This window comes from Neolamprologus multifasciatus, chromosome 13 (genome assembly GCF_963576455.1).
Source record: "Neolamprologus multifasciatus chromosome 13, fNeoMul1.2, whole genome shotgun sequence".
Taxonomy (NCBI): domain Eukaryota; kingdom Metazoa; phylum Chordata; class Actinopteri; order Cichliformes; family Cichlidae; genus Neolamprologus; species Neolamprologus multifasciatus.
The window spans coordinates 5,784,445-5,810,455 of record NC_140451.1 but is presented as its reverse complement, the minus strand read 5'-3'; the positions used below and the strand labels follow the sequence as shown (position 1 = coordinate 5,810,455).

Below are 26,011 nucleotides of genomic sequence, written 5' to 3'. Positions count from 1 at the left end.
GTGATATTTTACGGCAGCGGTCCCCAACCCACGGGCCTCGGACCGGTCCGTCAGTCGTTTGGTACGGGGCAGCGAGAGTTGAGGCTCAGGTGTGAAATGTATAGTTTTCAGGGTTTTTATCGGTTTTCAGCTTTATTTTGTTATCGTTTTTATCGTTTACTCGGTTTTCCTGGGTCTTTTCACGTGTGTTATGAATACATTTTCTTTTTTTCGGTACCGGTACTAGTTTTATTTTGTTGTATTTATCCGCGACACCTTAAAGGCCGGTCCATGAAAATATTGCCGGGCATAAACCGGTTCGTGGCGCAAAAAAGGTTGGGGACCGCTGTTTAACGGTATGGTTTAGAAATTTTAGATTCTTCGAATTTTAATGGATTGGTCCGGTCTCCTTCCTCTCACCCCAGCCATCTGCCCCTCCCTGAGCCTAGATCTGCTGGAGATTTCTTCCTGTTAAAAGGGAGTTTTTCCTTCCTACTGTTGCCAAGTGCTTGCTCAAAGGGGTCATCTAATTGTTGGAGTTTTCTCTATATTATCCAAAGGTCCTTCTTTTTTCATATAAATAAATTTGCACTTTTCAACTTAAGAAACATCATTCAGATAGATAGATAGAAAATATAGATAGAAAGCACATATATGAATATTAGGCCCGTTAATTACTAAAAATGATGACGTTTCTTTGTTGGGAAAAAAAATCATAGATTATATGTTCATTGTTTAATTATTCAATTAACAATCTATTTTGAGGTCTTCAATTAACAGATTAAACACAAATGCGACAGATGTGGGGCTTCTCCCAGACAGATAGTCGAGCTAACAATCTTCACTAAATTCTGATGAGGAATGAAAAATACTGTGCTACTCCCACATCTAAAGGCACTCAGATTTTATTAAAACATTAAAAAAGGAAAGTGTTTTTCTGCTTTGTCTTAACAAAGAGACTTCTTTCCAATGCTCTCTACCTGATATGCACACTCTCATGAATGCATCAGGACTAACTCAAGGTGTGTATCTTGCCCAAGGACAATGCAGTATGCAGACTGGCGCAGACAGTGATCAAACCAACAACCTTCCAACTAGTAGATGACCTGCTCTACCTGCTGAGCCAAAGCCACTATTTTTAAAGACTACAGTGCAGCTTTTATTTTGATTTACTGAAGCTTTTTGTACAGATGGCATATCCACACTGCTTACCTCCTGATGAAGAGGTGTGCAACCTTACAATTGCCCAAAGGTTGAAATGTATTTGTGTGTCTTATTGAATATGAACGGGCTACAAGGTCTAGAAAATGGATAAATGGGAAGGATCAACTGGGACTTTCAGAGCACCTCTTTAAAATGCTGCTTTAGTTGACTGTATCAGTCACATGATACAGTTCACTCTTAGTCCTTGATACACAAAGAGTCGACTCTTTCAGGTTTGTCACTATCACATACATACAGTGTAAACATGGCACATGCACACTCTATGAACTAAGAAGTGCATATGGTGGATAAAGATATGAAAGTATGTAATATTATCTACAGCTACTCTTAGTACCATTGATGTTAAGTTAGACTCTTTTTCTCCAATCGATCTTTCTGAGTTAACTTCAATAATTACTTCCTCCAAACCATCAACGTGTCTTTTAGACCCCATTCCTACAAAACTGCTCAAAGAAGTCCTGCCATTGATTAATTCTTCGATCTTATATATGATCAACCTATCTCTAATAATCGGCTATGTACCACAGGCCTTCAAGGTGGCTGCAGTTAAACCTTTACTCAAAAAGTCATCTCTAGACCCAGCAGTCTTAGCTAATTATAGGCCAATCTCCAACCTTCCTTTCATATCAAAAATCCTTGAAAGAGTAGTTGTCAAACAGCTAACAGATCATCTGCAGAGGAATGGTTTATTTGAAGAGTTTCAGTCAGGTTTCAGAGTTCATCACAGCACAGAAACAGCTTTATTGAAGGTTACAAATGATCTTCTTATGGCCTCTGACAGTGGACTCATCTCTGTGCTTGTCCTTCTTGACCTTAGTGCAGCATTCGATACTGTTGACCATAATATCCTATTAGAGCGATTAGAACATGCTGTAGGTATTACAGGTATTGCACTGCAGTGGTTTGTATCATATCTATCTAATAGACTCCAATTTGTGCATGTAAATGGAGAGTCCTCTTCACACACTGAGGTTAATTATGGAGTTCCACAGGGTTCAGTGCTAGGACCAATTCTGTTTACATTATACATGCTTCCCCTAGGCAGCATCATTAGAAGACATAGCATACATTTTCACTGCTATGCAGATGACACCCAGCTCTATCTGTCCATGAAGCCAGATAACACACACCAATTAGTTAAACTGCAGGAATGTCTTAAAGACATAAAGACTTGGATGGCCACTAACTTTCTGCTTCTTAACTCAGATAAAACTGAGGTCATTGTACTCGGCGTTGAAAAGCTTAGAAATATGGTATCTAACCAGATTCTTACTCTGGATGGCATTACCTTGGCCTCCAGTAACACTGTGAGGAACCTTGGAGTCATTTGCGTTCTTCCATTTGCACAACATCTCTAAAATTAGAAATATCCTGTCTCAGAGTGACGCTGAAAAACTAGTTCATGCATTTATTACTTCCAGGCTGGACTACTGCAATTCATTATTATCAGGATGTCCAAAAAACTCACTGAAAAGCCTTCAGTTAATCCAAAATGCTGCAGCAAGAGTACTGACAGGGACTAGAAAGAGAGAGCATATTTCTCCTGTTTTGGCTTCCCTTCATTGGCTTCCTGTTAAATCCAGAATTGAATTCAAAATCCTGCTCCTCACATACAAGGTCTTAAATAATCAGGCCCCATCTTATCTTAATGACCTTGTAGTACCATATCACCCTATTAGAGCACTTCGCTCCCGCTCTGCAGGCCTACTTGTTGTTCCTAGAGTATTTAAAAGTAGAATGGGAGGGAGAGCCTTCAGTTTTCAGGCCCCTCTTCTGTGGAACCAGCTTCCAGTTTGGATTCAGGAGACAGACACTATCTCTACTTTTAAGATTAGGCTTAAAACTTTCCTTTTTGCTAAAACATATAGTTAGGGCTGGACCAGGTGACCCTGAATCCTCCCTTAGTTATGCTGCAATAGATGTAGGCTGCCAGGGGATTCCCATGATGCATTGAGTTTTTCCTTTCCAGTCACCTTTCTCACTCACTATGTGTTAATAGACTTCTCTGTATTGAATCATATCTGTTATTAATCTCTGTCTCTCTTCCACAGCATGTCTTTTATCCTGTCTTCCTTCTCTCACCCCAACCGGTCGCAGCAGATGGCCCCGCCCCTCCCTGAGCCTGGTTCTGCCGGAGGTTTCTTCCTGTTAAAAGGGAGTTTTTCCTTCCCACTGTCGCCAAAGTGCTTGCTCATAGGGGGTCATATGATTGTTGGGCTTTTCTCTGTATCTATGAAGCGCCTTGAGGCGACTTTTGTTGTGATTTGGCGCTATATAAATAAAATTGAATTGAATTGAATTGAATTGAAGTAAAAGTTTTCTCACTCTTTGAATTCTCTGTCAGCCTCTACAGCTTCAGCTACATAGGAGTAATGTTATAATTATATTGTAATCAGTCTGGTTGCTGCTCACAAGCATTAAATTATTAGCTAGCATTTCTCATAAATAGCTGTCATTAATTTGTGGGGGATGCCCGTGTACATTGCTAATAAGAAATGGTGGGGGATCCTGCATTTGAACAACAGGATTAGTGTAACATGCAGCGAGTGAAACATATTAGCCTCTATTTAGACGTTCTCATTTGTGAAAGGACAACACTTCACTTCAAATAAGCACTGTTCTTTCTGAAGAGTAGTAGGATCTACCAGCAGGAGTGTGGCTTCCCTTGGAATTAATATTTAATGTATTGTTTACAAATTGCTTGAAACTCCTCGAGTAAACCACACTGGAGAAGAGGTCAAGAAGCTAACTGCAAAAGACCGAACAAGTGCAATGCAACTCAAATCCAAGGCTGCAGCCCAAACCATGGGAGGATGCTGTATCTTTAATTTACAGTGCATGGGGGGGGGAGTGTTTTGTATTACTGAACACTATATAAATAGGTCTTGGTAGTCTTAGCATCAAAGGCATCAGGGTAATGTGAATGCTAAAGACAGTTTGTCTTGTTAAGTAAACATAACACTAATACTAATTCAGTGATTTGTTTTTCTTTTTTTTTCTCTCACTTCTTTGTTTTTATGTGCACACACAAAAAAAACCTACCACTTAAACACATCTATATACATCTGTACACGGTAAAATGAAGTTTGACATTTTTATTATTGCTCTTTAGTATTTGTTCTTTATTTTCTTGTATTAATGAAACACCGCATCCCCTTGGACTTAAAAAAACACTTGGAGAGTTAAGATTTGAAATAATATTTTCAAAAGTAACATAATGACAATGTTTTAAAATAACAATGTCCTGTTCTATGTGCTATATGTTAGTCTATTCTTTTGAAAGTTACATTTTTCCATTTCTGCAGGCTGGGCATGTTCACTCTAGAGAGTTGCTGCAACCTAGAGGACCAACTCAGTTTTAATTATATAGCACCCAATCACAACAACATGTTGGAGGATAAAGACCATACAACAATACAAAGAAAACTCCAACAACTAGATGACCCGCTAAGGAGAAGCAATTGGCAACAGTGGGAATGAAAAACTCCCTTTTAACAGGAAGAACCAGGCTCAGGAAGGGTCAGCCATCTGTCATGACTAGTTGGGGTGAGGGGAGTCTGACACGGGTTAAAGATGCATTGTGGAAGAGAGCCAAAGATTAATAATAATTAATAACTACATCCAGAATTTGTAGCAGAAAAAAGCAAATAACACAAAGCAGAACAGAGGCTACTGTCAGCTGCTTTGAGTGACACTCACAGTGACCTGGCTGCCCTGTGCACAGGACAACATGAGGCAGGACTGGACAGTGGTAGCTTGTTAGCAACAACCAGCCTAACCAAGCTAGCAGAAATAAATGTATTTTATCTCCATAGAAGAAGTTTTCAGTGTGGAGCTGCAAAAGAAACTAAATACTATAACTGTCATCGTAGGAGGTAGTGGTAAGAGAAACTATAGATCTGTAATAACTAGAGAAGCAATGGAGCCTCCTGCGTGTTTTAATTTCTCTAACTGAGCACTTCTCGTCAGTGTAGGGTGGAACGAAAAGGCCTTTTAATGGAGATACACTCAGAGCTGATTGCAGGTCATTACACCACCACAGGGAGAGACCAGAGGAAGGAGCTTAATGGCTGAGAGAAAGCAGCGCTCGTAAACCATCACACACACACATACAGCGAGGCTTCCACTTCTCCAGTGAAGACGTGGTATCACTGGGTGCTTCCACACACTCTCCAATCCAAATTTCACTTCCCAAAACATACGCAGAGGCAGTGATACACACACACACACACTACACAGTAACAGACTCCACTCTCTTATGTTTTTTTTATGATTATTCTGTCATGGCAGAGTTTGTTTAAGAGCCCATTAGAATCAAAAGGGCGACGATTTTCTTAATCAAGCCTAATTTATTAAAACATCAGCCAGAGCTATTAACATTAACAGGATGAGGCAGGGATGCAGTGGGAGGCTCTAATGCAGGAAGAGAAAGAGATGGAAGCTAAAGAAAGGGAGAATAAAGAGAACATTCTTCCTCCATCACTGACAGAGGTTTACTGTTACTGTGTTACTGTGCACAGTGATTCCAAGAGATCACTGATGAAATGAAAATGTGAAACAGGCAAGCAGCATTTTAATGAACACCAAGTTCGTATCTAGGGTTGTTTTTGGGTTTTGTTTGTTATTTGTTTTTGTTTTTGCTTTGTTCTTTTTTTTTTTGGGGGGGGGGGGGGGGGGGGGCTTACCAGAATCCTGTGTTTTGCACTGTTTTAGTGGCACATGCAGTATTTTTATTTTTATACCTTATACATTAAAATATAATTAATTAAATGTTCAAATCTGTGATCATGACCAGTAGTTGTGTTTACTTTCAATTTATTGATAAACCTGCCTAAAGAATTTAAAAAAAAAATTAATCTACACAAATTGAGATTTAAACACGTTACAGTCTTTACTCGAAACAAACTAGAAATCAAACTTTGATATATGGATGAATAAATAATAAAATATGAAGTCGAACTTAACTATATGGCATCAAAACATGAATACAGAGAATGAAACTTGGGTATACTGAATTAAATTTGAATATATGGAATAGAACTTGGATAAAAGAAGTCACTTTGAGCTGCTCTCTTATTCACAAGGGGTTGTCAGAGCAGGAAGCGCCGCATCTTTTGATTTGGCAGATTTTTGCACCAGTCGCCCTTCCCAATACAATCTCAAATGTCTCCGTCTGGGAACAAATCAGGGATTATTCACTTACTAAGCTAATGTGTAAACCACTACACTGTGGCTCTACAGACTAAAACTTGACTATATGATATGCAGCTTGTCTATATGGAAATATAGAGAATGAAGTTTGGACACTGAATAAAACTTGATTATATAGAATAAGGGATATATCTAATAAAACAATGTATGGAATGAAACTTAAATATAAGACATAAAATTTCAATATTTAGAATGAAACTTGAATATATGAAATTTCAGTTGGAAAAACTGGAAATGTTAAGTTGAACAAAAGCCCAAAATAAATTTAATTGATACATTTAAACGTTTAAACTCAGAAAAAGGAGTCTATTCAATTATGCAATTAGAGTGAAACTTGACTATATCAAATAAAACATGAAAAGTTGGAATTTACTGACAGAATTTTAGGACTATTTTAATGACATCTGAGGAATCCATGATGCATAGTATCAACTAAAATTCTTTGTGGCTGAAATTTTGAGTTTGCAGGCATTCCTGTCCGAAAAAATAAGGTTATGATGCATGTATGAAGCGCCTTGAGGCGACTTTTGTTGTGATTTGGCGCTATATAAATAAAATTGAATTGAATTGAATTGAATGTAATTAAACAGAAAAAAAGATTGTTGAGTCACAAAGTTCAATGGCTTCTATTGCTTAATGACGCTGCTGCTTGTACTTTTAATATGAAATTATTTTCATCACGCACGCACAGGAAATAGAGCACTCAGATCATGCAGAATGATCACTTGTAAACCCATTTTGCTACACAGCTCTCTTTGTACACATACCCATTCCCCTTTAATGCTCCTCTCACTAAGTACTAATGCTCCTTATGTGTATTGACGTACATCATTGACAAGTCAATTCAATTTACCTTAGGAAAATGGTTGGTGTTTTTATTAGGTTAATTAACCGGCCCCCTGCGGGAGTTGTGGGATGAGCAAGATAGATGAATTCACAGCTCTCCTGTTATGGCCAACAGGTTAAAGACTTGCAGAGAATGGTAATTTGTCATCATACACATACACTTTATACACGCAAGCACACTATTCATCTTTTTTTTTTTTTTGGTTTTCAACATATACTACTATTACTACTAATAATAATACTAATAACAATATATCATTTTATGCATATTATTATCCTTTAAGGTTTCTGCACCTGTCCTACTGATAACTAAGACAAAAATCATTTGTGACTACTGAGACGGGAATCTGCAATCTGAAAAATATTTCATGTTTGACCAATATTTGATCAATAAAAAAGTCAGGCTTCTTCTGATTCACTTTTGGTGTATTTCTGTACCTGTTACTATCAGGGCTAAGAGGAGCACTAGCTTTCAGTCAGTTTCCACTTTAGCTTAACTTTTGCCTTTGGAACCAAGGAAATACTGCTTTGGTACTTTTTATTTTATCTTCGGAGTTTTCTTGAACTATCTCAACCGCAGGCTGATTTGAATGGTCGGTTGACTCATATTAAGGACTCCCAAAGGATACGGCCTGCTCACACTTCTCCAATCGGAACTACATAAATGATATTTCTGTTTTGTTTTTTTTTTAAATTGGGTACTGAACGGTGTGCAGTGAAATTTTGTACAAGTACCTATTCACTGTCTTGCAAAGAAATAAAAAAATAAATCAAACTGATTTCATTGAGGTTGACACCACCTGCAAGCTACTGTTCATATTGTACTGTTATTGGTTTGTTTTTTGATTAGCAACAGCTAAGCTACAATCATGATTTAATCAACAACCCCACGTGGGTAACACAACATGGGAAGATGGGATAATGATAATATATTGCGGACATTTGTACAGAAAGACAACTTGTATAAAAATAACATGATGATGTGAAATAGTGCTGCTTTAGTGCCTCCTTCCTGCTGAACTATTTTCAAAAAATAATAATTATTTAGTTCTTATCATCAGATTGCATACAAACTCATCAGTGGTCCTAGAATACCTCTCAAACACCAACATATTACATTTTTATGTCAGTGTGTTTTGTTCAAGAACAGTCTTGGACGTCCCACAACTTGAATGGAAGTACAATCAGAGCGTGTCTTTAAAGAAGTACAATGTCTAACTTGAATACAGAAGAAAGTGATAAAAACTGAGCACCTAATAACTACCACAGAGTTATATAAGTGGATTTTTTTCAACTGGAACATCAGTGAGAAAATCATTTGACAGACTGATGCTGAGGCCTCCATTGGAACCAAAACATTTCAGTTGTCAAGCTCATGTGCATTTGAACTTTAAGTGACACCTGTGAAAGTGCAGATATTAACATATATAAAACAAGAAAAGTAATATCCAGCTCTCCTATTAGCGTACAGCCTTGGGTGAAAACCTTGCATTTGACATGAACAATGTACACACACCAACAAATCCCCTGCTGAGCACACGCACACAGCAACACAGAGGTGGGAACAGTGGACAGGCGGTGTAGGGCTCCCTTGCCAAAAGCCTTATTGATTGGGATAAAGGTCTTTTGATGAGGAAGATTGCTCATCAGGCTGGAACGACATGCTTCTCAGATGTGACGCCTTTACAGACCAGCCCAGGGAGCATCGACCAACGCATGGCCATCCTATCTGTGTACGTGTGTCTATGTTTATGTGTGTTTGTCTGCCTGTCTTTAGTAATCACACTTAAGACGAGCTCCCATTGATTGGAGAAAGGCTCATATGGGTCACCCTGGCCCCACTCTGACATGTCCTCTGTTGGGGGAAAGGACATGGTTGGCAGTTGGCAGTGAACTTCATGCTCCAGCCATGACACATATCAGACAAAAATTGAAAATGCAATTGACGAAGCATGCTACAACTATATTTTATTTGGAAGTAAGTCATGGGCATGGACATCCGAAAGTGTTGCAAGTTTAGAACTAGTAGCACTGGTTGTTTAGGGATTTGCCTATTTACTGGTTCATGTGAAAGAGAGCAACTCCCTTTGGTGTAGAAGGGGTTAAACAAAGGACAGTCTGATTGTGTCCTAAGACTGTACATAAAAATGGACATTGCTGCAATGATGTCATCCGTTGGTTAGTGAAGTCCCATTAGGAAGCCTCAAGTTGGGCGTTTTCATTATTACCATTCTTGGTGTTTTGACCAAGAGACACTGCACACTCATATAGTAGCAACTTGTCAATCACACAGTAACTTTAATGACCAATATAATTTACAAAATCACCATCATGTTGTAGTCAATAAGATTTCAAACTACTGATAAAGCCTTAAGGCGCTTGATCTACCTCATAACCATGGTCAGTTTAGAGTCACATATTAACCAGAAATGTATGTGTTGGAACGTGAGAGAAAGCTCACACATAAGTATTCTGGAAAGAGTCAAACATGCAAACACCTTCAAAGACACCAGTCTGTCTGAGAGATCTTTTACTGTCTGTATGCATCAAGTGTTGTGTGAAACATCAGTTTTGCCTCAAGGATCTGTTTTAGGTCAGATTCTTTTTTTGTCTTCATATACTCCCTCTAGGCCAAATTATCAAATGTTAAAATAATATTTCTTATCATCTCTATGCTGATGACATTCAGTTATACTGTTCTTTCAAAGCTTCTGAGTTTTTTAAATTGTCTTGTTTTAATAAGTGTCTGTCTGAAATCAAACAATGGTTAAATGCCAATTTCCTCTAGTCTAATACAGATAAAACAGAAACTTTTATTATTGCTCCTGATCACATGTTCTCAGAAATTGGGTAGCATATCAGGTTTTTAGACCCTTCATTTCAGTCGAGCCTCAGATTAAGTGTTATATTTGACAGTTCAATGTCTCTTGACAAACACTCTAAACAACTGGTCCGGAACTGTTTTTATCATCTAAGAAACATTTCTAAACTCAGACTACTGGTGTCAAAGGCAGAACTTGAGATGCTTATTCATGCTTTTATCTCTTCTCGTTTGGATTATTGTAACAGTCTTTTTACGTGTCTCAACAAATCACCTTCAGACTGTTCAGCTGGGGCAAGACTTTTAACTGGCACAAACAAAAGGTCACACATTACTCCAGTTTGGGCTTCTCTTCATTGATTGCCCGTAAATTTTAGGGTTCGATTTAAAATTTTAGTCGAAACTTTTCGAGCTCTGCATGGTGAAGCTCCCCAGTAACATCTCTGACCTGTTGAAACCTCATGCTTCATCCCGAGCACTTAGGTCTTCAGGTCACAGGTTACTGTTGGTCCCACATGCTAGGTTCAAAACACATGGGGATTGGGGTTTTCAGGCACTGGCACAAAGGCCTCTCTTCCGTTGTCTTTACACTGTCTAGACTCCAATGACTCATTTAAAAAGCAGCTGAAGACATTTTTATGCAAACCTGCTTTTAATTATTTTTTTCATTGTTTTATAATATTTTATTTATATATCTGGGATTATTGTGAAGCACTTCGTGATTTTTATCTGAGAAATGTGCTATATAAATTAATTTTATTTATTTACTTACTTACTTACAGATTTTGTACACCCTCGGTGTACACTACCTATACAACAGTATAACAATTTTAAAAATAATTTTATTTTTGTGTATTTTGCATCCTTTTAGGAAAAATCATTAAATTTGGGCTGACAGATTGACATTTAAGGTATTTGTCTCTGCTGCCAAATGTCAACATGGGTTAAATTTGGTCCAGACAATATGTAAAGTTTAAAGCCTGTCTCCAGCCTGTCTCATCTTTATTTACAACTATCGTTGTATTGTGGCTTTAAATGGGTGTGGCCCAAGACACTTACTTGTACATTTGTGGAACTTGTCTCAGTTCTACTCACGTCCTTTGGAAATTTACTCCACTGACTAAATAATTAAAAAGACACAAAAAAAATGTTTTGTTTTTTTTTAATTGAAGACTCACATTACATCTTTTTCTCTTACAGTGTCCTAACATGCATGGGTAGTTTTAAAACCGGGACTTTTAAGTGGAAAATATTTCCTTCCACATAATGCAAAATACAAACGCTGTCACAAGCATGCCAAACAAAGCAACAGGAGGCTTTAAAACCCTTGCCATACAAAAATGATGGCCAAATAAAAAGTTAATAACATGGTGTAGTTTGCTGGCAAAAAAAGGGAACGTCCCAAACACACAAAGTTTAATTGTCTTCGTCCAGTTCAGAAAAATCTATGTTAGCTGTATTAATTCTGTAAGGCCCGGATCTACTCAACTCATGTGAAAGGTTCAGATGATATACAGTTCTATCTTACTAGAGGACAACCAAACTGATTATTGCTCCTTTAAAGTGAAAAGCAATATCACCAGTTCAATTTGAATAATGCATCTTTTTCCTTCATTTAATCTTAATTTATGTTATGTTATGAAGCAACATGAAAAATGTGCGTATGTGTATGACTTTATAACCAAATCGTCTAAGAAACCAAAGCAAAATTGCAAAAAAAAAATGCAAAAGGTCCAACAACGAGATCTAAGAAACAAAAATACTTCATCTGATAAATTCAAACATTTCATTCAGTTTGCTAATGCCTCCCACTTCACTCACAATTTTAGCAATGAAACAAAAACTACGGTGAGTTGCATAGAGTACAAAGATACCATCGTCCTATGAGTAGGATGGTGGTGTCTTTCATTACATTTTAGTAGCAGAGGTGAACCAACTGTGACGTAGAAGTGTCCTTGAGCAAGACACTGAATTGCATCATTTTAAATAATTTGTCATCCAATTGAAAACGTCATAATCAGCTCAGCCGCACCCACAAAGCCAGATCATATATATTGATGGGTTATTTTTCCAGAGCTTTTGTTTGTTGGTTGGGGGGGGGGGGGGGGGGGGGGGGCAAGTGAAGGCAGCAATGGGACTGCCTGCCCTTTTTGAGTTGCTGAGCTACCCAAGCTCTTAATAATTGATTAGGATTGATTTTTAACCCAGCCCTGACCTGAGCCAGGATGGACAGGCAGTGCTGTCCAAGCATGAATGTGTGTGTATGTGTGTGTGCGTTTTTAACATTCATTTGTGTCTGTGTTGTTTGTATTTGTGTGTGACAAGTGCACTCAGAGTGTATGCCTCTACCACCACCACCTTCCAAAACAGAGGAGTGTGTCTTTGTGTCCACAAGCGCTCATTGCAAGAGAAAAGAGGGCAGTGTGCTCATCTTTAAAAGCTTCAGACGTGTTCCCAGAATTAAATATTTAGGCTGATGAAGTCTTGGCCTCCCTTGCTTGCAGAGACTCTTGGTTTCCATTGATTTCTCACAAGACAACTGGGACGCCATTACAACAAAATGCACTATAGCTGGCCACACGTACCCTCTGACACTCACGCCAGTTTAACGCCCTCTAAACCACCACCATCACCATTGGCCACTGCTCCTGTTCATGTGTGTCTATGTCTTGCAAATGGGAACAACTCAAGGTCTTTCCTCTACATCTTGACCAGTAAAGTTATAAGCACTTGTGACACAACCAGCCACACACCACCACCTCGTGTGAGTTCCATTCACATACCCAACTGAAAGCAGATTAGAGACAGGCATCGACAAAGAGTGGGCAGCATCAGTATTCTTCCACCTGAGACTGTGACAGAAACAGATTAAAAGCCAGTTACTGAAAGAGATCAACTCTATATTGTGTATAATCCGCTGCGTTTAACAAGGCTTTATTATATCAGGTATTCAAATAAAAGAGACACAAGCTGAAAATAAGGAATCTTAACCGCTGCAGTGATTCCACTTTCTGTTTAATACTTTTCTTTATCATTCCCTAACTCTGCCATGTTGACATCTCGCTTGTCAAAATGTAATCAGGAGACTTTGGGTTGCACTCAGGAAAAACTCTGTTCTTGCTTAAAGTGAAGAAATACATAAAATGTAGAGTAAACAAGATAAACGTACAAATGTAACACCGTCTTTTGAGAATTTGTCAACAATCTTCTAAAGATTTTACTGTAGTTTTACTCAAGAACAGCTCTTCAGAACTTACTCTGAGAAGAGTATCTGTGAAGCAGTTCCAGATTACTAACAATGAGTTATTGATTGCTTTGTGCAATATAAACTAGGGATATGAGCAACTAGTCAACCAGCTGACAGTACCAGAGGTACGAGGAATTTCAGCTATTTGTTTTACATTTTAATTGATACCCAGTGCCGGTAAATTGTTGATTCCTAATGTTATGCAGCTATTTGCCCCCAGGTGGAGCATTGTTGTTGAGAAAGATCCCGATACGGGCGTATTCTGGGTGTTCCGACTGGGTGTTCTCCCAGGAGGAGACCTGGGCTGGCCTCAAATTTCCTTGGATAAGCTGAAAAAAAATGGCTGAATTAATTATTTTGTTATTTTAAATTTTAACATCTTTTGTCATAACATGTTTTCATATAATGTTTAACATCGGTTTATTTTAACTGTTGTTTCTTCTTTGTTGACGGTTTGACATATGAGGTGCAATGGTGCCTGATTCATTAGTGAAGAATGTGATTACTGGATTCAGAGGCATTTGTTAGGACAACAGTTGTCAAATGTAAATAAATATCTGAGTGTGTCTTAGTTTTAAAGTCAGTTAGTCTAATGTTGTTTTCCGCTGGTTTAGTCGACTAAGAAGTTTGTTACCAGGAACCAGTGTTGGTCAAGTTACTTGAAAATGGTAATCAGTAACTAATTACTGATTACTTCCCCAAAAAAGTAATCCCGTTACTTTACTGATTACTTATTTTCAAAAGTAATTATTTACTTAGTTACTTTTTAAAAACACGATTTACAACCTGAATAGGTGATAAAGCGATATATCTTTCAGCCCAATTCTACTTTTTCTACATAATCCATCATACAAAATGTAATCAAATGGAAAAGTCCCTTTTTAAAACTTGTTTTATTAGTTTTAATCTTTTAACTTTATGTATCAAGCAAAAATGTAATTATATGCAACATTCTCTGACTGGAAGAAATTTGTTTAATATTTAAACCTATTTTCTGCACATTCCAGCACATAAAATAATTTTTTTTGTGTGTGTTTACACTCACTCTTTCAAATAGATGCAAGTAAAACACAGAAGAAAATAAATAAAGTCAAAGACTCAGCTTTCCTTTTGCTCTATTTTCACCTGTAAAGCAGGAGTGGCGTAGGCGGAGGTTTACCTTGGTGCAGGTGTGCCGCAGCGGTCAGTGGAAGAATGCGCGAGTTTCTCTGTGAATTTCCCATTACGTCGTAGCGCACTCGGTGTTTGCTCGGAAGTTTAGGGGTTTTTTCGATGTAAAAAGAAGTTTTCTTCCCACGCACAACGGAAACTAATTTTTTTTGTCACTTTTTATGGAATCAAACTTAAAGTAAGGTCAGTACTTCCACGCTTTAAACGCTGCACGCTCATACTCTCTCCCGCACTCGATATATTATCCATTGTTGATCTGCACACAGCTGTTTTCACAAACGTCACACTTGCTTACGTCACTGTCATGAGACATTCTCGCAAAAAAATCACGGTTTTAGTAACGCAGTAACACAGCGTTCCTACGGGAAAGTAATGGTAATCTAATTACCGTTTTTGCAATAGCAATCCCTTACTTTACTCGTTACTTGAAAAAAGTAATCGGATTACAGTAACGCGTTATAAGTAACGCGTTACTGCCCATCTCTGCCAGGAACATCCCCAATGTAAATATTACAAAGAGATGCAAGAAGACCTGGTCCTTAATTCTGGCTGTCATGTCAGTGTGCAGTGTGGCTGGTGAAAACCTTTATCTGGCTAATGACCAGAATCAGAATCGCAAAGTACATAAAAAAAAACGAATCCACTGAATTCAGAAACAGAAAAAAATAGGATCTGACTTCAGAGAACTGGGAGGACAGTTCATTGGTTCGACCCAAAGGGACGGCTTGGGATCAGCCAGCTTAGGAATATGGAAAACTGTGTCCAACAGAGGGCAACTACAAAGGGGAGCAGAGGACCTGCATCTAATGTAAAGCCTTTCAGGTGAATAGGGAGGCAGTGACACAGGTGACAGGATGCCTCTGCAGCCCAGGCAAGTGAACACATACCGGAGATGGAAAGACACTTTGTTGGCTTGGCAGGAAACCACCGGCAACAAACGGGCAGGGCAGTAAGCTAACAATGAATCTTTATAGCATTTAGGATGATTGAAGATACACATACAGCCTTAAACTCACAGATTATGACAAGGGCACTACGAGAACACATCCTGGATCTTTACCAGAATTCATTAGATTCTTCCTTGTTCACCATTCTCCACCATGTTTCTTTGAATTTGGCTTGGTAGTTTCTGTGTAATCTTTATGACTGACACACTGAGACATAAACTTACAGAGATGATCATTTTATAACACATGAACTCAATGTGGTCAACACAAAGATAAAAATATAATCTATGTAGGTTTACAATGCCTGTAGGCAATGAAAGTAAAGTAAAACTTTACAAAGAAGTAAAATACACTCATGCAGACACAGATATTGAAGGCAGTGTGAGAACAAAAAGGTTTTGAGCCTGTTTTTGAAGCACAGATGTAGCTGTCCTCAGGTCAACGGGCAGCTTGTTCCAAAGAACAGGACCACAGTAAGTTAAAGCACCCTCAGCACACTTAGATGATTTGATGACCTGAGTGGTCTGACTGATGCACACTGAACAAGTAAGAGTACTAGGAGGCCAAACCACTGAAAGCTTTATGAACTAATAGAATGATAATAGATGATCATTTTTATCCAAATGGGAGCCAGTGAAGTGACTTCAGTACTGGGTTTAATATGTTCAAATATCCATGTACGTGTAACGACTCTGGCTCCTGCCAGAGTCATTCTTGAACTGAAGTCTGGTGGGAATGGATGTTTGTATCTGTGTGTGCCTGTATGTCTGTGTCCACATGTCAGGTTGGGTATCAGACGCCACCTCTCTGAGGACAGCTCAGGCCCTCCAAGGTTTGGAGGCCTATCTCCCCCCACCACTTCCCCTGCCGGGGGCGGACTCCCTCAGACATCGGTGCGTTGGTGGTTCTTTGTGTCCGGGGGTGGGCGTCCGGGTACACACCAGCTCACTCCTTGGCGGCTGCTTATCGGGGCCTGGAGCCCGGGGCTCGCTTGGGCCACTTCGGAGGTGGGGTGCCCCCGGCCTCTCGGCCTGGGGCTTGGTCACTCAGGCACAGCTGGCTGCCGGCGGAGCTCACGGGCACGTCACTGCAACCCCCCCTGGCTTCTGCTCCGTGGCTGCTGAGTGACCCCTCATCTGGGACTCTCCTCAGCTCTTTCTGGGACAGTGGCACGGCTGCCCCTCTGTTGGTCTTCCTTGGTCTCTTGTGTTCTGAGGGCCTCTGGATGTCTGGAGTTTTGATCTCCTCCATACCTGTTTCATGCCCTGGAGGACGGGGCAGTGGCCCCCCACACCCTCTAGCAGATCATTACATGAGGGAACCTTTTAAGAAAACAAGCGCGTCCATGCTCACAGGTGTACACACGGGTGATCACACACACAAACTACACCCTTTTTGGCTCCTACCTCAATGCACACTGTGCTGTCGATCTTACGTGCTGTACAATAATGTTTAATATTTAGTATTTACTGTCATATTCCCATATATCATTGTGATGTTGTTTATTGTATTACTCTCGTTTTCTTCTGCTTGTTTTCTTTTTTCTTTCTCAACAGGTGATCCAGGTGATCGATATATGTATTTTCTTTTTTATTTTTTTTCTGCTTATTCTGTTGGTTTTTGTTTTTTGCCCTTCTCCCCCATCCCTCTTCTCAACTGTTTTTCTTTCCCTCTTTCTTTCTCCCTTTTCTTTCCCCCAGTCAAGTCTGTCCCGTATTCAGCAAGTGAAAATAAAATAAAGAATAAAAGGTGAATCAAATGGACCATTACGGCAAAGCTGGGATGGTCAATTTGGTAAAGAAAATCCGTTGGGCATCTTTCTTCGCCTTTAGACAATAATTCTGATGGCAAAAGAGCCAAACGGGACAGGCAAGAAAAAGAAAAAAAAAAAAAAAAAAATTCTTGAACTGAAGTCATTCTTGTGATGATTTGGACTGTCCTTCTAGTAGAGTATTGTAGTAAACCTGCTTGGTGTAAACACATCAGTTTCCCAGAGTCAGATTAAGATCCACGGCATGCATTTTTAATTTCTCTTTGATATTTGGGCTGATTGGGACCTGATGAATGTAAAAACAAACAATTACCAGATTATTTTTTTAGCTAATTTTTGTTTCTAAGAAAAATGAGAGCCACAAATGAGGATATTCGCTTAAAATTTTGATAGAAGCAGTATAATGTCCTCGTAAGTGGATATCAGGCCATTGTACAGCAAAATTGAGTATTTTGTCCTAAATAATCCACATATGTGGAGGCAAGGTCCTAGGAGGTTAATATGTATATATTTTGGTCACCTTATTTTTTTTTTTACAAAATTGAGATGATTGTCCAAAATGATGCCAAGGTTTCTGGAATGACCCATTATGACTGGACCCATACATCAAACTCTAAAACTTCTTTACCCACAATGACAACTCAACACCACAGAAAAATTACACTGTGTTCAAGAGGACAATGTGTGTGTGTGTGTGTGTGTGTGTGTGTGTGTGTGTGTGTGTGTGTGTGTGTGTGCGTGTGTGTATCAGCACACCACATTTAGGCCATAATCTGTGTCCTGTACAAAAGGTTAATCACAGCGTGGATTAAAAAGCCAGTGGATGTGCCTCTCTCAGTTTGTCTGACGATGACAGAGACACAAAAGCAACGGCATTTTAATCCCAACTCACCTCACTTCCTGCTATTTCCTCAGACTTTATTTGTTTGGACCCTTATACTTACTTTTACATTACTTATTTAGACTCTGATTTTTCTTTAGTACTATGGATGCAATTCACTTTTACTTATACAGCACCAAATCACCACAGCAGTCACCTCAAGGTGCTTTATATTGTAAGGTAGACCCTACAATAACACATTCAGAGAAAAACCCAACAATCATATGACCCCCTATGAGCAAGCACTTTGGTGACAGTGGGAAGGAAAAACTCCCTTTTAACAGGAAGAAACAGAACCAGACTCAGGGAGGGGTGGCCATCTGCTGCGACCGGTTAGGGTGAGACAATTTACCCTGCTTTAATGTCAATAAACAAGCCACTGACTCCCAAACAATTCATGTGCTGCTGCCCTGTAGATCATATATGGCTTCTCTCATACTGAGCTAAAAGGTCCATTTTTAAAATATAGATATTTGAGATATTATTTACTAGTTGCTGGGGTCTTTCTGTGTGGAGTTTGCATGTTCACCCGGTGTCTGTGTGGGTTCTCTCCAGGTACTCTGACTTCCTCCCACAGTCTAAAGGCATGCAATTAGTGGGGTTGTGGGGTTTAATTGGTGATTCTGGATTTAACATGACTGTAAATGTGGGAGTGAAAGGTTGCCTGTCTTGTCTGTTTTAGCAGCAGGTTGGAGACCTGTCTAAGGTGTACCCTGCCTCTCACCCTATGGCAGCTGGCATAGGCTCCCCCTATCCATGATAAGGATAACAATGGAAGAGAATGGATGGATAGATTTACTGTGTAAACCAAACTGTGTTCTAAAAACAGAGACCTTCATCGCTATACAAAACATCCACACAATCTTTGTGCTGCAGTCCCACCTTCTTGTGTCACAATCCTGATTATTAAAAGAGGGGCTGATATGACACAGAGTCATTGTACAAGCTAAGCACAACAACTCTTGTGAAATTAAACAAAGACAAGCCGGGAAGATTAATTAAGGCTTTTGGCAGACAAACCGTAGCTCGTTGTATCTTATCTATGTATCTATGGCTCTGTAGCATCTGACCGTATCTTAGCAAAGCGTTGTGATTATATGCACCATCTGAGAGTCGGTTTGAACATCAAAAGAAGATTTTGTGTTATTGTGCAAAGGTGAGCACATTATGTTATTATGTCTTAGTTGCTAAAGCTAGATAGCCATGTGAGGTTGCCTGTTTAAAGCATGTTAATCTGGTGAAAGCTGTCAAAGATCATACATGTCAAAAGTGAACTGGAAACTGGATTATTTTTGTTTAGGATCAAGTGATCAAGCCTGGCGTTTTACAAATTTATCAACACCATTCTTCACAAAACATTTTTTTGTTTTATTTTAGTTTTAATTTACTGGTAGAACATTTGCTAACTGAAACTTCCCAAGTCCACAAAAACTAGGCTCCACCCTGGGCCCTCTTCCCCAAACTGTCACCATTACGCAGATGACACTTAGCTATTCATAAATAACTGGACTCTTTCTGAGGAAAACCTGGACCTGGGGCACCTAAGAGAGATGGCATCCACCCCATTTTTAGAAATCTGTCCAAATTTATGACACCCCAAAACATGACTTTCTAGAGTTGGGACCAGAAGGTAAACCCCTCAAAAACCCATCCCCACAGAGACACAATTTACTCCCAGACCAACAAAAGACAAACTAAAATACAAAATATAGACCAATTTCTAATCTTCCTTTTTTTCCCATTTTTCTTCCAATTCTTTAGAGGAGTTGTTGAACATTTCCAAAAGGATGGTTTATTTGAAGAGTTTCAGTCAGGATTTAGAGATCATCACTGCACAGAAACAGCGCTGGTGAAGGTTAAGGATCCTCTTATAGCCTCTCACTCATCTAATGCTTGTCCTGCTAGACCTTTTCTTCCGTTTTTTCTTTCCACTGACGCCAAGTGCTTGGTCACTGGGGGTCATGTTATTGTTGGATTTTCACCAGCGGGGTTTACTCTTTGCTCACCAAATCCAAGCAGATGTTATCTCTTATTTAAACTAAAGAAACAAACTGGAGCTCTTATATTTCCCATTATACCTCTGTGGCTGCTCCAGTATTTTGATGCCCATCTAGCATCTTCCCTTCATTACTGTTCATACTGTGCCTGAAATCACCAATGCTGGCCCATAATAAAGTAAAGACAACTGCCGTATCCTACCTCTAAGCCACAGTTAAAGCCTACATTCTGACCCAGCTCCTATGCCTCTGAAACCGAGGGGCCTGTGGTCATTCATTTTAATCCCTTTGGTCTGTTATTCCCAAATTTATTAACATATATAAATACACTTATATTTAGACTTGAAGTTTTTTTAAAAAAGTGTCTGCCAAAGTAATGTACTCTATTGCAAAGGGAGGTCTCTTGTAAGAACGGACAACTTTGTGCCCAGGTGTGTTTAATAATCCAGTGTAATGTATTTGCTAATCCTGGAAGTGATTATAGTTTATGTTGCCCAGCTCTAAACTGCATTATTTGCACTTCAAGATAATCGAATAAGCTTTTTTTGCCCATTTTTTATGTTTCTGCACCTTTTAATTCATTTTCTCCCTGTAATTTGTCACCTATTTTTCCAATACAAAAAACATTGTGTGTGTCGCACACAAAAAAGCAAACCCCTCCATGAATATCATAAATCATGAATAGTGACCACTCTCACATTAAACACATTCTCTTGATCAAAACAAAACAGTACCACAAGTTATTTTCAGCTGGACAAAAACAACTTTATAAACTTTTCACTCTTTTACCTCCCAGCATCAATTTCTGCTCCCTTTTCCATTTCTAACATAGCGGGCCTCCTGCAGCTCACGTTCCCTGGACTAATCTCCGTCGGTTCAATGTTGTTCAATTAGATTCCAGTTGACATGCATTGGAAGTAGGCACTCCTCCTCGTAATTCAGCCCTCTTTATAGCCAATCTATTTTTTAATAAAGGTTCAGAGGAAAACATTAAAGTATTGATCTTTATTTATCGACCTCGGCCCAAAGCATAGTTAAAGCTGACACAAATCAATCAAAATAAATTTAAAATGATGATAGCACATAGGAGGAGCCTGGCCTCCTGTTTCGGAGAGTAATTAGGGGACTACGCAGAGAAAACCCAAGGCAATAAGAGTAACAGTAACACACACACATGCAGCAGCAGCAGCAGCAGCAGTCGAACGAGCTGCAGAACTGTTTAGCAGACTGCAGATTAGAAATTTGTTTTGTATTAAATGAGACGACTAAGAGGCAAGGTTAATGAAAGGGCACAGCACTTTGGGGCCGTAGTAATCCACTGAAACCCTCTCTTCACTGAATCTAATGCGCAGCTCACACACACACACACACTTACACACATACATCCCTGGGAGGCAGCCTCTGGGACATCCTCTGCTTAGCAAAAACAATGGGTATTAATTTTAAAAAGTGAGTGAGAAATGGCTGGTTGGTGGTTGTCTGTGTGAAAGTCAAGTAGCCCCATGTGCATTAAATGATTTTAATCTGCCTGATGATGTCCACTGAGTAGAGAGGTCACAAAGTGTGTAGGTGCACCCATGGGACTTAACTAGAACATGATGATCCACCTATGCTGCCCTCGCACACTGCCTGCCCTAGTTTAGGCACGCTCAGTTCAAATCATCACTGAACATTCTCCCAAATTATTGTGTGAAACGTGCATCAGGGGTGTGACATGTAATAAATCATTAGAGATGGTTATAGTGAAAAGTGTGCATTTTGTGTACTAACTTTATCCCTCAAATGCTAACTGACCAGTTCACATATAACCCTGTATATGTCATTTTTTTAACCCTAACTATTTAGCATATCCTAAGAGAAATCTTTTTAAAAGAGGAGGTTAAAATTCAAGTAAGAAAGTAATTTAAAGGTAAACATTTTTACTTCCTGAAATTATGCTTGTTTAGCATGTGGCTTAAAGGCAAACACTTTTAACCTTGTTGATATTAAGGTGTCCTGATTGCCAGGCTTGGTAGCCGTGGATCGGTCCACCAGGGACTCTGCTCCTGACCGCCGCCCGGCACACAATGCACCCGACCCCTAGGGTGCTTCCTGTGGGTGGTGGGCCTGTAGGAGAATGGACCCATGTCCCGTTGTCGGGATGTGCCTGGTCAGGTCCCATGGACTAAGGCCCGGCCACCAGACGCTCACCCTCGGGCATCCTACACGGGCTTGGCCTACACTGGGCCCTATCTTGGGCAGGGTGAACTGTTGGTGGTGGACCCCTGTGTTCTAATCACAGGGGTCTTCTGAATCACTCTTTGTCTGGTCCCTCACTCAGGTCCATTTTACCATGGGAGACCTTACCAGGGGTAAAAGCCCCAGACAACATAGCCCCTGGGACAAACACCCTCCACCACGATAAGGCAGCGATTCACGGAGGGGATTCAGAGTAGAGCCGCTTCTCTTCCACATCGAAAGAAGCCAGTTGAGGTGGTTTGGACATCTGACAAGGATGCCTGCTGGGCACCTCTTGGGTGAGGTGTTCTGGGCATGTCCTACCAAGAGAATGCCCCTGGGCAGACCCAGGACACACTGGAGAGATTATATCTCTCGGCTGGCCTGGAAAAGCCTTGGTGTTCCCCCGGACAAGCTGGAGGAGGTGGCTGGGGAGAGGGAGGTCTGGGCTTCTCTGCTTAGGCTGCTGCCCCTGAGACCCATCCCCAGATAAGTGGAAGATGGATGGATGGATGTTAAAGTGTAAATCAAGGCACTAGGATTTGTTGGTTTGAATGTTGTGCCTGATCAAACACCTACAGGCTTTTGGGTACAGATGACTTCATAGAAGGTCATCATGTCACAGCAACTGTGACATGCTCTATATCTACAATGATTTCTTTTTTTAAAGTCATGAATATAAGTTTTACTATGTACTAAGTAAATTGCATTTTCTGCTTTCTTTCTATCCTATTTTCCTATTATAACTCCTTATTAATTATAAAAGAAAAAAGAATTTAGATGAGAAGCTTTAGTTCAACCTTCTATTATGTTAGGGAAAATATATTAAAATGACCTACAGGGGATAATTACTTTTAAAAAGTCAAAGATTTCAATTATTTATAAACTTGACTGAAGGTGATTGAATAACAATGCAAACTTTTAACATACCAACTTCAAAATACTTGGAATCCACTTGAAATACTAACAATTTCTGGTATTCTGGTATTTCAGCGATTCAAATTTCATTCACTATATAGTTCTATTCATAGTTCCTTCTCTCAAATATCTGACCTGTGACAGAGACACAACAAAAGAGGAACAGTTGCAGATGTGTTTTAGTGGATTCTGCACAAGACAGTCTACATGTTTGGCTCATATTAATAAATGGTAAATACTCTACTTGAGCACTAAAAGAGATTTATACAGCATGTCTCATTCACACACACACACACACACATACAAAAGGTCTAAGTGCTTTCTCTCTGACATTCACACACACTCACACTCCAATGAAGGCATGGGAAAAAACTCAAAACCTCTAACTTCCAATTAAGTTTAAGACCTGCTGGACCTCCTGATCCACAACCACACCCACCAATGTGATAATATTAGCCATAAGGCTGATTCAACCATAAGATCAAATTAAATCTATGAAGTGTATAGATTTAGACATAATGTCAATTCATGAGCTGAATCACAGGAAAAATTGAGCACCAAGAAGGCATTCCATCAAGGTGTTCCCAACCCAGCCAAGAGATGTAATTGCAAGAGTGTGTTTAAGGTTCTACTGTGGTCTCTTACCATTTGGATGTGCCAGAAACACCTCACCTCGGAAGTGTCCAGGTTTCTCATTAGCAATCTAGTGGGATGCACAAACCACCCAAACTGGCTCTTCATCTGTGAAGGAATAGTAGCTCTACTCATGAGAGTAGAAAGAAAAGGGAAAAGCCAGACACCTTGGGAACTCTATGCTTTTCCAACTGGAAACTATGGCCTCAAGGAAAGTTTTTTTTAAATCTTGTGTCAACCCTTGGAGGGTACCAAGCAGCACCCACCAAGACTAAAAACAGAAGCCAATGAAGAAGTTTCATAAGCTGCATTTCCTCTAATGGCCACTTGAGGCTGGTTTCAAAAACAAATAAACACATGTAAATTCCCATGTTGAAATGTCCAAGTTTGAAACATTAAAAAACAACTTGCAGTGAGTTATTTTCTTTCATTCATTTAGATACCAAAGCTGGGAGCTGTCTTATGTTAAAGTGTGTGATCCAAACATCACTTTGAAATTTTTTGGGAAAACTCAAAGAAGAACATTACATATCATTATCTAATGCTGTGGCTTTCACTCTTTAACTATCCAATTCTACCAGCCCAGCAATAAGTTGGCTGATCAGGAATCAAAGAAGGAGAGAGAGACCAAACAGGCTACAGAGCAAGGATGGAAGGCAGAGATGCGTCAACGTTGGTCATCGAGTTTTGAGGCATCTATAGGCATTTAAAGAAGTCACAAGTAACATTTAAAGATATCATTAGTTGGAGCTGACTGATGTATTTAAACTTCAGTTGGTTGGTTTCTGTACTTAAACAAAAAGCATTATAGCTCTGCACCTGGTGTAGCAGAAAGTCCTGCAAGCCCCCCTGTCTATATAATGGTAAAACCTGTAAACCTTGCAGCATTGGTTGAAAAGTTGACAGGTTGATTTATGCCATAGTTTTCTATGTGCATTGATATGAAGACCTCAAACGCAAATTTTAAATCATGGAGGATACAACTTGATCACACGTTACATTGGAAACTAGGGGTGCACTTCAGCTTTGATTAGATGCTATAACTGTTCAGCAGAGCCATCTTTAGATTTTCTATTATCCGTCTGTCTTGCGATTGATGACTACATTCATTTTCTTTGAGAATTGAAGCACGGTGTGGAACATTAATTCTTCTAGTTCTCTTCAGGGAAAACATACCATTCTGTTTTATGTTGTTAAAAGTCTTGTGTCACTGTTCTGACCCTGCAAAAGCAATGTTTTTGATAACCCACAACACATGAGGTAACATGAACATCATGTAGCCAGCTAGTCCTGTTTTTCGAGGTCAAAATGATTTTAAGTCATTTTGGGATAAGGCTGTAACGGGACAAAATGTGCAACAAGTGACGCATTATGAACACTTTCTGGATGCACTGTGTATGTATCCATTTGCCAGCCAGTGCTATAGATAGACTATAACTCAGAGGTACCCACAGTCAGAACTTTTGTATATCTACATAGGATTTGACTGGCCAGTAGGTATGTGGGCCATAAACATTAACTTTCATGCATTGTAAACTGAACTGTTGAGAAGATTACATTAGATCACAGTGAATTTCTTCTATATTTTTATGATTTTTATGTCCACCCCTCACCCCCAACCAGTTGTGGCAGCTGCTCCTAGTTGCCAAGTGCTTGCTCACATAGGGTCATCTAATCATTAGGGTTTTCCGTGAAGCGCCTTGAGGTGACTGTTGTTGCGATTTTATGATATAAAAATGAAGTTGAATTGAATTGAGCTGAATTAAATGCTGTTAAAATAATTGACTCACTATGTATTTGTATGTTGTGTGAAATGTACTGTATATGGAAAGCCACAAGGATGAGTACATGATGCTGGAGGAAAAGGAGAAAATTCACGTTTTTGAATAAAAAGCCACTTTATTAAACATTATTATTGTTTAATAGAGACATCAAACAACTATGTGTGCTGTTAGTCAGAATGTTATAACCTCAAATTTTAAACCTAAAAAAAGGTTAGTGTGATATTCCCATTCTTGCTTGACATAGTTTGACTCATAATTTAGGGCTAACAGTAAGAATATGGTAGACATTCAGAAGACCAAAATAGAGAGATAAGCTTCCAGCTAACCTTTTCAAAATAAAACACCAGTTCAGCATGTTCATTCCAA

General features: G+C 39.4%; 1 protein-coding gene and 1 long non-coding RNA gene across 11 annotated transcripts in view; both read right to left on the bottom strand.

The window, feature by feature from the left end:
* Positions 1 to 26,011, bottom strand: part of LOC146504921 (uncharacterized) — a 483,966-nt gene that overhangs the window by 312,728 nt on the left and 145,227 nt on the right. The window lies entirely within an intron of this gene.
* LOC146504923 (uncharacterized) lies at positions 6,058 to 17,335 on the bottom strand. The gene is made up of 2 exons (XR_014877739.1): positions 7,003 to 17,335; positions 6,058 to 6,928 (listed from the first exon to the last, which is right to left on the bottom strand). It is a non-coding gene; the product is annotated as an uncharacterized LOC146504923 (long non-coding RNA).